The sequence below is a fragment of the Rhinolophus sinicus genome, linkage group LG01 (assembly GCF_036562045.2).
Source record: "Rhinolophus sinicus isolate RSC01 linkage group LG01, ASM3656204v1, whole genome shotgun sequence".
Classification (NCBI taxonomy): domain Eukaryota; kingdom Metazoa; phylum Chordata; class Mammalia; order Chiroptera; family Rhinolophidae; genus Rhinolophus; species Rhinolophus sinicus.
Genome location: NC_133751.1, coordinates 186,344,302 through 186,357,110, shown reverse-complemented (window position 1 = coordinate 186,357,110; position 12,809 = coordinate 186,344,302). Strand labels below are relative to the sequence as shown.

General features: G+C 35.5%; 1 protein-coding gene across 1 annotated transcript in view; it reads left to right on the top strand.

Annotated features, from left to right (window-relative positions):
- Positions 1-105: 105 nt before the first annotated feature.
- The window catches only part of KANSL1L (KAT8 regulatory NSL complex subunit 1 like), a 101,834-nt gene continuing 89,130 nt past the window's right edge, over positions 106-12,809 (top strand). Inside the window, 1 exon segment of the mRNA XM_074312574.1 lies at positions 106-235. The gene's annotated coding sequence lies outside the window, so the exon portion shown is untranslated.

Here is a 12,809-nt window from a genome sequence, read left to right as displayed (position 1 = left end):
AGTTTAGTGGTAAGTGGAGCGCTGGGCCAGGTGCAAGACTCTCAGAGATGTTTTTATGTGTCCTTGGCCAGCTATCTCCACATAAAACTCCGTTTATTTATTTGACTGTGCTACCGCAGAACAGAGTGAACTCCAACGCCACTCAAACCAGCTTTGTACAGATTTAAAAATGCTTGAACTGGCGGCTCCTGATTTTTTTTTTTACCATAAAACGACACAGCTGGATCCACGGCAGGTTTGTCACCCTATTTCTGGGTCCCTTGCAAGGGCGGAGGGAGGGTCGTACAGAATTGACTTTAGGTTTGAACGCACAGCCTAAATAAAAGCAAATGCACGGAGATAAGTAGACTTGGCAACTGTGACAACGCTTTGTTAAAACTTGCCCCTCAAGCGGCTGAGTGGGATGGTCAGGGCGCCAGGAGCCAGTGCAGCCACGGCACGGGCGGCAGGGCGTAAAGCACCCTGACTTTCTCCTGCGCTTTGTTTTTCCTATCATAGTGGTACAGAAATAGCAAAGCAGGGAAGGGAAGTCGCCCCGCCGTGTTTTTGTTGTGTATGTATGTTTTTCCAGGCTGGCACTGGGGAGGGGAAAGGAGGAAGCGGGAGCTACGCGAAACCCGCCTCCAGGGAGCCGCCGCGCCTCTGCAGCGGGGTTCGGGCGTCGCGCTCCAACCACTTCCAGAACGCTTCCAGCCGCGTCCGCAGGCCCCGCCCCCTGCCGGGGTTTCCCCGCCACCCGCTTCATTTGCATGGCGCTGCCCCTCCCCCGCTGCCATTGGCTGGCGCCGCGCCCCGCCCACTGTCCCTCCACCACCGCAGGGTTCCGTCCCCCGAGCCGCCCGGAGCTGCGGGCAGCGGGCGGACTGTTAAACCGCGGCGGCAGCGGCGGCCGGGGCGGGAGCGGGGCGCACTCTGCAGACGAGTCAGCAGCGCCCCGGGTTGGGGGAGGCGGGCGGGCAGCTAGAGATCACCTCAGCAGCCCCCACCACGGCCGAACCGAAGGTGCGGCGGCGGAGGGGAGCCAGGGCACCCCAGCAGGCGAGTGGCCGGCGTCTCAGCGGTGGGCTGAGGGGGGTGGGTCTCCTCTGCTTGGGACGGCGGCAACGCGGGGAAGGGAAAGCGAAGACCTCCGGGTGGACTTGCGGGCCAGGCGACCGATCAGCAGCCCCCTTCGTATCCCGAATTCTCTGGGCTGTTGGACTCTGGGTGCCGGCACAGGATTGCGCTCTAGGGCAGGGGTCGGACCACAGCCAAATTTAAACGGCTAAACCTAACAGCCTTGGCAGAAGCTGGAGGGAGGGGAGGGAAGAGGTGGGGGCGGACCTAGGTGCGGTCACGTGGGGCAGGGGAGGGGCTTGGCAGGCCTTCCTTTTGTTTTGGCGGGCGCGTGCGCAGAAGGCAGAACACGTGGTCTGGGCCCGCCCCTTGCCACGGCGGCCACGCCTTAGCGGGTGTGGTTGTAGTGACCACTGTTTTGGGGAGCTCTGGGGCGGAGCCGTCTGTGTTAGATATCACCCATTTCATACTTTATTTCAGGCAAACGTTGATTTGGCGTTTCGAATTAGATGGGGTGGAGGTGGAGGATTTAGAGAATTACTGAGGAATGGTGTTTCTAAGTTTGTGTCGCTACTGGGTGTGCTGGGGGGACCGATGTTCCTGGAAAATTTGAGGTTATTTGATAAAAATTTGTTTGGTAGCAAAAAATACAAAACTATGATCACTAAAGAAACCGCTGGAAAGGAACACGCTAGCAGCCAAGAGGGAAGGCACTGGATGGATGTTCTTGTAATGTTTTCTTACTCCGAGAAAATCAGTCTTTGATTCGTTCCCTACCCCCTCTGTCCGAAGCAGATCCACTCCCTCTCTGGTCAGTGGTACGCGGTTTTTGTTTTTTTTTAAGTATGGGAAGCACATTCCCTTTTGATTTCCCCAAACTTTAGTCAGCTGGCGAGATTTAAGAGGATAGCGTCTTTCATCTTTCCTTAACCAGTCTGCTTAACTTCGTTTGGGTCAGTAGGAATGTTATTAAAATACAGGATGAGGCAGGTTTGTTAGCAACAAAACCTAAGTGAGATATTTACCAGTACTGCAGACAAAACCAGCAGTGTTTTTGACTAGGAAAAAGTAGCTCTAAGAATAATATTGGAGAAAAACCTGGTGTTCTGGAATGTAGATTGCTTGAGAAAGGCTTAGCTGTGAGTGGTCTCAGCTTTATGCAATTCTTAACTAGCTGTTTTGGGCAAGTCACAACTTTCCCGATCTCAATCTGTTTTCTCTTGTAAATAGTTTCATAGTATTGTCCCTGCCTTAAGAGATTATTATGAAATCAAAAGCCTTGTGTTAGTAAAAGTGATTTATAATCTTTCCCAACATTACAAATACAGAAATTGCCACGTAATACTGTTTTATAACAAAAGTAAGGATTTTTTTTTCTAAAGCCAACATACCGGAAAGAATATAAACAATGAATGAATCATGAAATAGTATATATTTGAATATCCTGTAAATCTGTTATAACTGTTATCTTTGATTCTCCCACAGTTTCCGCCTGCTTATTCAGATCAGTGTCAAGGGTGCCACCATTTATTTTAATCTAGATAGCCATTATTTCTTTTCCCCAACCCTCCTGGGGCAATGCTTTTACATGAAACTTTTCTTAATCCAGGCCAATTCTATCACATTGATGTTTTTACTTTTTGTGTGTGTGATGTGTGCCCTTATCAAATAAGTTGCTTATTTTGTTAAATCTTGTTTATTACAAAATAATTTGGAAAATCAAGATGAGTGTGAATAAGAAAAATACAAATAATTCATATTTCTCTCTAAATATTTTCCTATGTATTTTGCCTATTTTTCCTAAAAATGGGATTATGTTGCATTTTTATCTGAGTTTACCTCATAGACATTCCCATGTCATTAGTCTTTGAAAAAATTATTTTTGGCTGCTTAACATTGCATCATGTAACTATCGTATTTAAATATTTTTTTTTTCTATTGGCAGATGTTTGGGATGTTTCTAATGTTTTGCTAGTGTAAATTTCACAACAGAGAATAGCCTTTTACATAAATCTTTGAAAAAAATTTTTCCATAGATTTGTAAAAGAGGAATTACTGGGTCAAAGTCCATGTGTGTATGTGTTTAAGCGCTTGTAACATCACCAAATTATCTTCCAGAATGTTTTGATTCATACTCATTTTATGAGCATGCCTCACAGTAATTACATCTTTGTTCATAATCTGCTATTAGCATTAAAATGAAAACCTTGCTTTAATTTGCATAGTTTTTTTTTTTCACTTAATGTCTGTGATACATCTGTTTTCATAACTTACTGTAAACTGCTTGAAGGAGAGGAATATATTTCATATTTGACATGTTACAAATCACATAGTGGGTGCTCAGTAAATACTTGCCAATTGGCTGTTAATATTTGCCTTTTTGACCTCTGGAAGATCAGAAAATTATGTCGTACTCAATTAATGAGTACATTGTTGGCAATATACTACTTAGTATTATTTCACTGATCCATTACCTTAAGTACTCATTTTTGCTGGGGCGGGGGTGGTGTGGGCACTGATTTTATCACAGTTGTCTACTAAAAGGTCCAATGACTTCCCAACTGCTGCATTATCTAAGAGCTCCATCCACCTTTGATGCCATTTATCACGATAACTTTCATTTCCTTCATTCATTCATCTATCTATCTTTTAGGGAATTCACTTACAATTTCACTTTCATCAGTCTAGTTTCAGTATAGTCTTTTCTATCTTAAAAAAGAAGCCTACTGTCTAAAGTTCTTTTGTTTCATTATTCAGATTGTTCTTGATAACCCACCAATTATTGCCTGTAACATCTTTCACGGCTGTTAATCTACCACATGAAACTTGTCATATGTAATTTTTGTTTTCATAATTTGTTAATTATTTATCACTTCATGTCCTTTTACATTTATCTACACAGTATTAGATAGTAGCTGAAGGAGGCAGAAAGTTATTTCCTTCAGGTTTAGAATTGTGTTTAGGATTGTTTACTGATTAGGTGCTTCAGGTTATAGACAGCAAGGAATGGAGCTGCTTGCAACAAAAGTGACAGCTAATAGGTATTAATAATTAGCAACCAATTTACTGACTTTAGAACATATCATCTGTTATACCCCTATCCTTGTACATAATGACCCTGAGTCATCATACAATTTTACGTTGTTTTCAGTATATTTTGTTTAGAAAGGCAAGGAAGGTGTGTCATTTCCAAAAGATTTTTTTGTTTTCTTTCTAAATGTTGTCTTGAAGAGAGATTTCACTGAATTGTGCTCCTTATTTCCTGATCATGTGGGATAAATAAACTACCACCAAATGTTAATAAAAATGGTAATGCACTTGCCTGTAGACAGTTTATAATGAAAATCGAAGACATTTTGTAATGAAAAATTTTAATATTTGATAATATTTTTTTAGGTTTTTAGAAATAACTTATGGATGTGAATATTCTAAGAATTACAGAAACAGGAGAGAATGCATTCATTTATAATACGAATTATAATAAGGAGGCTTTGTTAATAGTTTTAATGAACTTTTTACTTGTTTCCAATCCTGTAAGACCAAGGATTCTCAAGCATGTTTTTAAAAGTAATTTTTTTGGTAGTAGATCATCAATCAATGTTTAACCACGTAAAGTTAAATTGGAGCCAAAATCTATAGACTGAGCAAATGTGATAGTGTACTTCTAAATGTAAATCTCTAGATCTAAGTTGATGTACACAGAAAAAAAAAAGACTTCATTTATATTTCCATGAGTCATGCATTTATAGCTGAATAGTAATAATTCTGCTTGAAGTATGATCTGTTTGATATGTTATGTGGCCACCCAAGTGGCTTTATCTTTAATTAAATTCATTTAGTCTTTAAAGGGAATTCCTTTTTAGGCATAGTTTTCAAAGTGGAAGTTTTTGTTATAAACATTGTTGAGTACAAAGCACTGAGGTAACTACCCTGGTCATTCCAGTTACTGCAGTGAGAATGTCCGTATGTAGAATAAAGAAATCTTGGCAACACTATATTTTGCATTCATACTTTTCATTAATTCCTAGATTTTAGAGGGACAAAATTACACCAGTGTAAATCTCGCTACTTTTATTGTTTTAATTGGATTTTCTTTTATGAGTTACAAATTAGAAACTGAGTTCCTGTATATATCAGTACTGTTTAAAAGAGCTACTTATATTTTGCTAAAGGAATTTTTTTCCTACTCTTTCTCTGTTATAATAGATCAGCTACGTGAAACACATTTAAGTTGTAAGTGTGGAAATAATTTAATATTTGTTCCTGTTTCAGGGTGTTCCTTCCCATCTCTCAAAATGCCGAAAGTCTTTTCACTTTCTTTTAATTTATGGATGAATCTGCCTTCTTTGTGATACTTTAATTCCTAGTTTGTGTTACTGCTCTGCATTTAAGAGAAGGGATTATCCAGATTCCAGCTGAAAGAGCAAATGTAATGTTCACATTTGGATAGGATGTTTTCTGTGAACTATCTGGAATGTACGTTTGTGTACTAGAATATAAATCAATCAAAATCTGGAGCAGTTTTTTGGGGAATGGAAAATCAGATTTGGTCTTTAGTTTTATTGCTTATACTTTGGAGGAAGGGTGGTTCTTACCTAGATTGTCTAAGGGTTCTTCTTGTCTAGATTTTCTAGATTATCAGTTTCAACTCTGTAGACTAGATTAGCAAACTTTGGATTTAAAAAAAAATATGACAAAAATTGTTTGGTATTTGTGACCTATATGTTAATTTGTACCTGAGTATTAAGTGTTTAGATCAGCTCTAATTATCGACGTTGTAATTATCTTACTATGTATGAGTATCTTTTGAGAGATGACATAATATTTAGTATATCTCATGACTAAGGGATGAGATTGCACTTACTGCTAAATTCATAAATATATATGATTTGTAAATCTTAAAGATGGTCACTAATGAAAACATTTTAGAGACAATGGGAAGACTTTTTATTTGTAGTATTAAGGCTATCAGAACAACTAATTTCTTCCTTAATTCACAACAAATGTTTTTTGGATTATATTGTAGACCAAAAATTAGAATTTATGTTATAGACTTAATTTACAATCCCCTCTTTTTTTTTTTTACTGAATTAATTTTATTTATAATAATGAAATTTGGTATAACCAAAAAGAAAGAAAAAAAAAGTTTTGATTCTCTGTAGTTTTTAAATGTTTATTTCTTAAAAGCATAAACTTTGGCCTGTCTTACAGAAAATTTCTCTCTGGTTGGTATTTTTTATGAGACTTCTAAGAAAAACGGGTATATATTGAGATCTGGATTGTTCACTGGAGGGTTATTTACTTGGTGGATTATCTGTAACAGTTTTACAACAGACTTTTTTTTCACCCCAAAATTTTCTGGGCTGCAGATGTGCTAAGGAATAATTATTTACTTTTAAACTGGACTGTAAGTTGAAAACTCTGTTGTAAAAACATAGATGTGAAATTCATGCCCAGGAAATATAGTTAATTTTTGGATTGTCTAGAACTGTGCCTCTTGATAATCAAAATTATTTATTTGCTTAAAGGGTACTGATACAGTTTCTTAACTTGCAGTTTTGTTTCTTAAATCCTGTCAGCTTAACATTTTAGTTTCTGTATGTTGTGGTTAAAAGGAGTTTAGTTTTTTCTCAGTTTTATCCCTTTCAGATTCTTTGAAGTCCCATATCATCAGACTAAACTCTTTTAGGAAAAGGGACCTATTTTGCCTGAGTATCTTGGATGTGTACAAAATAAATAATCATCAAAGATGATGGTGGTGCCTTAAGTAACTAGAGCACAGTATTTTAGCAGGTAGGAAGAAATTTCTTAGATTTAGCTAAGATTCAAATACTTTTTTCCCCATGTAATTATGTGCATAATTAGAAACTGAATAATTAGAAAGTGAATAGTCATAAGAAGATCAAGATGCTTCTTAGAAAGTTCTCTGAAGATTTGCCTTCTATATTCTTTATGTATAACCTAAAGTATATTATAGGTGCCTAAAAATACTAAACAATGTTTGGCTAGGAACTTTGGGGACTGAAATATGTCTAACACAATAAATAGTTCTTTAACCACATGTGACTATTGAGCATTTGAAATGTGACTAGTCCAAACTTGGTTTTTGCTAAATGTAAAATAAACACTGGATTTTGAAGACTTAGCACACATACAGAAGAATGTAAAATATCTTATAAGATACTTTTATATTGATTATAGGTTGAAGTAATATTTTGTATATAATGGGCTCAATGAAATTAAAGTTAATTTCATGTTTCTTTTTACTTTTTGAAATATGTCTAGTAGAAAATTTTAAGTTATATATGGAGTTCACGTGATATTTCAATGGGATAGCAATGTTCTATTCTCATGTTTCCTAGCCTTACGGGTCCTTTCGCAATAAAATACCTCATGAACCCACTACCTTGAAATTTTAACATAATTTTATTATTTTGGGTGGTGTTTATTGAATAAATACTTATTTAGGGCCTGCTATGTGCCAAACACTTGGCGAATGACAATATTCAATTGCTGCCTTCATTCTAGTGGGAAAATATGTGACAATGTTTAGTAAAAAATTAAATGAACTATTATTTGTTGTAAGTATGCTACTAATTATTGTATATAGATTTATGTAATGTAATTTTCATACATTGCTTCATTTATCAAATGATATATGCTATTTCATTATTTTTGGCATTTATCTTGCTTGGTGTTGTTTGAACTTCCTGGGTATGTGGTTTGATATCTGTCATTAATTTGGAGAAATTCTCAGTCATTATTACTTCAAGTATTCTATATTTTTCTCTTTTCACTTTCTGTTCTCATTACATGTATTTTAACATCTTTTGTAGTTATACCACAGTTCTTGGATATTCTGTTTTTTTTAAGTCGTTTTTTTCTCTTTGCATTTGACTTTTGGAAGTTTCTTTTGACAGATCTTGAAGCTCAGAGATTCTTTTCTCAGTCATGTCCAGTCAAATAATAAGCCCATCAAAACATTCTCATTTCTGTTACAGTGTTACTGATCTCTAGCATTTCTTTTTTATTCTTTCTTAGAATTCCCATCTCTCAGCTTGCATTATGTGTCTGTTGTTGCATGTTGTGTGCTTTTTCCATTAGCAAATTAATCAATTTATTGTTTAAGTTGTTTTAAATTCAGTCTGATAATTCCAACATTCCTGTCATATCTGAGTCTAATTCTGATGCTTGCTGTGTTTCTTCAAACTGTATGTTATGTTATGTTATGTTATTTATTTATTTATTTTCAGTCTCAGTGTGGCCTCTTCTTTAGGGGTTCTGTTCAGCTAGTCTTCAGGTGATTCTTGAGTCGATCTATAATTTGTTTGTAATTTTGGTGTGATCCTAGGAAGCACCAGGCATAGTGTTTACCTAATCTGCCATGTTGGACCTTCTCCCCTGTTTTGTCTTTTAGTGTACTTTGTGATTTCTTGTTGAGAGGGGACATAATGTACTGAGTAAAAAGAACTCCAGTAAATAGGTCTTTAGTAAGACATGGGGGTTAGGAAAGTGTTCTAAAGTCTGATGTTTATGTCTGTTTGGAAGCCTGTACCCCTGAGCTGTGAACTCAGTTGTTTCCCCGTCTTAGGTGGGACAGAATGGCTAGAGGGTGTCAGGTAGTTACTTTCCCCAACAGGCAAGGCCAGTCAGTACAGGCTGGTGTTGGGTATTTCTTTAATGCACTTTTAACAAAGAAAAAGCAATACTTTTGAATATAGGAAGTAATATGTTATCTATCACTTTTTTATCCTCATTTTATTTTACCTTACTGTAGCATTTCATATGGCTGTCTGTGTCTTCTTTATATACTTTTAAACAATTCTGCATTCTGGAATTTCCTTTGACTTCACTGACAGACTTTTAAAGTCTCCTTTTAAGGCGTTTTTGTAGCTCCTTTTCCTTTGCTCAGATGAATTTGAGTTAACCCCAGGGCTTGATCCTGGGCTCCTTTCTTTTCTTTGCTTATATTCTTTCCCTAGTTACACTCTTCTGATCCTGTGGCTTTAAATACCATTTGTATGCCAGTGATCCACAAAATAATATCTCTAACTATGACTTCATGCCTGAACTCTAGACTTGCTTACCCAACTGCTTCCACTTCGTCAGCTAATAGTTACTTCAAAGTCAACATATCCCAAACAGAACTTTTATTTTTCTTCTTCAACCTTTTGTCTCCCCAAGTCTGCTCCATTTCAGAATATAGCACCACTGACCACCCAGTTGCTGAAGCCAAAACCTAAGTCATACTTGATTCCTTTCTTTTCCTTAAGTCACACAAAATGTTGGCTGTCAAAAGTTTTTTCGCCTCTGCTTTGAAATGTATCCTAGATTTATAAATTTTTGTTTCTATTACTACCTCACTAGTCTAAGCCATCAGTACCATCTCTCCTTTAAATTAAATACTTCAGTAGCTTCCTAACTGATCTCCCTGCTTCCCTTCTTTGAAGTTGTTTCCATTCTTCCTCTAATACAATTTTTTAAAAATCTACAGAATAACTAGTTATTGGTTTTTTTTGTTTGTTTGTTTTTAAATAAAAATGTAAATCTGATCATGTTACTCCCTCACCCAAATATCTTCAGTGGCTTTGACTTGCGTAAAATGTCCATGGTTTGGACCCTATCCATCTCTCTGATCTTATTTTCTATTTATTTCTCTGTCTCTATGTTATAGACATATTTGTCATTTGTTCCACAAACACACCACATTTATTCCTTTCTGAAAGCTTACTATTAGTTGTCTTTTTTCCTTGGAAGGCTTTAACCCCAAATCTTGGGTAGTTTGTTATTGTCATTTCAGGTCTCAGAGGTCATTAACACAGAGGTCTTCCTTCATCCAACAAATCTAAATGAATTTTTACCCCAATGTAGTCATGTTCTATTACTCTACTTTGTTTAATTTTTATAAAGACACTGTGGAACCCTTATATGCTTGACATTTTCTTATTTGTATATTTATTGTGTATCTCCCATTTGCTAGATTGTAAGCTCTGTAAAAATAGAAACCTTATTTTTTGTGTTCACTGCCATCTTGTTACCTAAGATGGTGTCTGTTACATATTGCTCAATAAATATGTATTAACCAAATGTTAGGTTTTGGATTGAATATATATTAAATTGAGGTTAAAATCTAGCTTCTACCAAAAATAGTCAAAACTATATTTATGAGTCAACGTTGGCCATTCTTCATTTCCTGCTTTTAAAAAGTCAACTAGTTTATTTCCATAATTTTTGGGAAATGTTTATTTTACTTTTAAAAGATGACAGGTTTTCAGCTGCCATTCACAAGCACTTCTCTATAAATAACATGTTATGATATGGATAGTCTTTATACCCAAATGAAATCACATGGCTTTACTTGTAGCTAGATATTCTCACTGTGTTGTTTTTTAAATTGGCTTCTGAAATACTGGAGATAACTTTAAAAGTTATATAATAATTGTAATCATGTGGAATACAGCTTATGAAACTTATAGAGAGCATCTTGAGGTGAATTTGCAAGATTATTGTTTATTATTTTATGCTCTCAAATTAGTATTCCTTATGCATTCTGCCTCCAACCAGTTATCCATTGTGCATAAAGTGAAATAATACACGATTGAAAATAATTATAATTTAAAACTGTTACAAAAAATAAAACTGTTACAGTGGTTGAAACCATTATTCAGAGTTAACCTTAAAGGTAAACTCAGTGACTTTCAGGAATTTGTACACCTGATTTTCTCTAACTCCTGAACATATGTCTTCTATATATATTATATACAAAATATATAATATATATAAATATATGTATACTATATATATAATATATCTCAAAGTCTCAATTGTTATGTTAAAGTTGTTTTAAAATAATTTTTAAGTGTTTATTTCGTATTTTAATTTTGAGCACATCCAATTTGTCCATTTTTTTTTTCCTTTATGAATAATGTTTTTAGTGTCATATCTAAAAAAATCTTTGCCTTACCCAATATCACAAAGGTTTTCTCCGGTGTGTTTTTTTCCCCCCTGGAAGTTTTATGGTTATACATTTTACATTTAGGTCTATGATGCATTCTGATGGATGTAACCATTTTTATATAAGTTGTGAGGTATGGGTTTAAGGCTCAGTTTTTTTGCATTTGGATTATGCCAGATGCATTTATTGTTCCAGAACCATTTGTTTAAAAAACTATTCTTTCTACATTGAATTGTCATTACATTTTTGTCAAAAATCACTTGACAATATGTGTGTGGGTCTATATTGGAGCTCTCTATTCTTCCTATTTATCTTTGTGTCCATTCTTTTGCCAATGCCACACTACTGTAATTAGATAAGTTAATATGATTCTTTCAGCTTTGCTGTTTTTCTTGTTTTGGTTTTTCTAGTTCATTTCCCTTTCCATATACATTTTTTTAAATTCAAATTGTTGATATTAGCAAATATCCTGTCAAGATTTTGATTGGGATTGTGTTGAATCTGTAGATTAGTTTAAGAACAATAAACATCATAACAATATTGAAAAAGCCATGAACAGTATATCACTCCATTTGTTTATGAATTCTTGATTTTTTTCTTTCTTTTTTTTTTTCAGTGTATAAACCTTCCACATATTTTGGTAGAGTTATATTTATGTATTTCATGGTTTTGGAGCTATTAGAATTAATACTAATTTTAAAATTTCTATTTCCAGTTTTTTATTTCTAGCACATAGAAATATAAGTTATTTTTTGTATCTTGATCTTATATCTGCTACCTCAGCAAACTCATCAGATCTAGGAGTTTTTTTGTATATTCCTTGAGAGTTTTCTATGTAGAAAATCATGTCACCTGTGAATAAATAACATTTTACTTTTTACTTTCCAATCTGTATGCCTTCTATTTCTTTTTTCTTCTCCTATTCTACTGGCTATGATCTCCAGTATGATGATGTATAGGAGTGGTGAGAACAGATACCTTGCCTCATTCCCAATCTTAGGGCAGAAGTGTTCAGTCCTTCATCATTAATTAGGAAGTGATCTCTAGGCTTTTATGTAGATACTCTTTGTTAAGCTAAGCAATTTCATTCCCTTTCCTAGTTTGCTGAGTCCCCCCCTGCCCCCCCCCCCATCATGAATAGATTTTGGATTTTATCAAATACTTTTTCTACATCTATTGAAATCATATTTTTTCTTCAGTTTTTTGGTATTGTGAATTTCAATGATTGATTTTTTTTTTTAAATGTTGAACCAGACTTGCATTTATGGAATAGCCACACTTGTTTTTGACATCCTTTTTATATATTGCTGTGTTTGTAACATTTATTTTAAAAATAAGAATTGAAATAGGTGTTAATACTTATTACTACTTATTACTAAATCCTGGCACACTTTTAGAAATTATGACTTATTTGTTAGTAATTCAGTTAACAAATATATGACAATTATTGTGTACCAGGCATTGTTTTAAGTGTTGGGGATTAGAACAATGAACAAAATAGAGGTTTGCCCTTAAACTATATTTTTCGCTAGAGTGTAATAAAATATTAAATAGTAGTTAGTGCTGTGAGGGACAATACAGCAGTGTGATGGAATGGAGAGTCATGAAGTGAGGGGCTAAAGCTGTTTTAAATACAGCGGTGCCTCGGTTTTCGAACATAATCCGTTCCGGAAGACTGTTCGAGTTCTGAAACGTTCAAAAACCGAGGCATAATTTCCCCATAGAAAGTAATGCAAAATGGATTAATCTGTTCCAGACCTTTAAAATCAACCCCTAAAACTGCAAATTTAGCATGAAT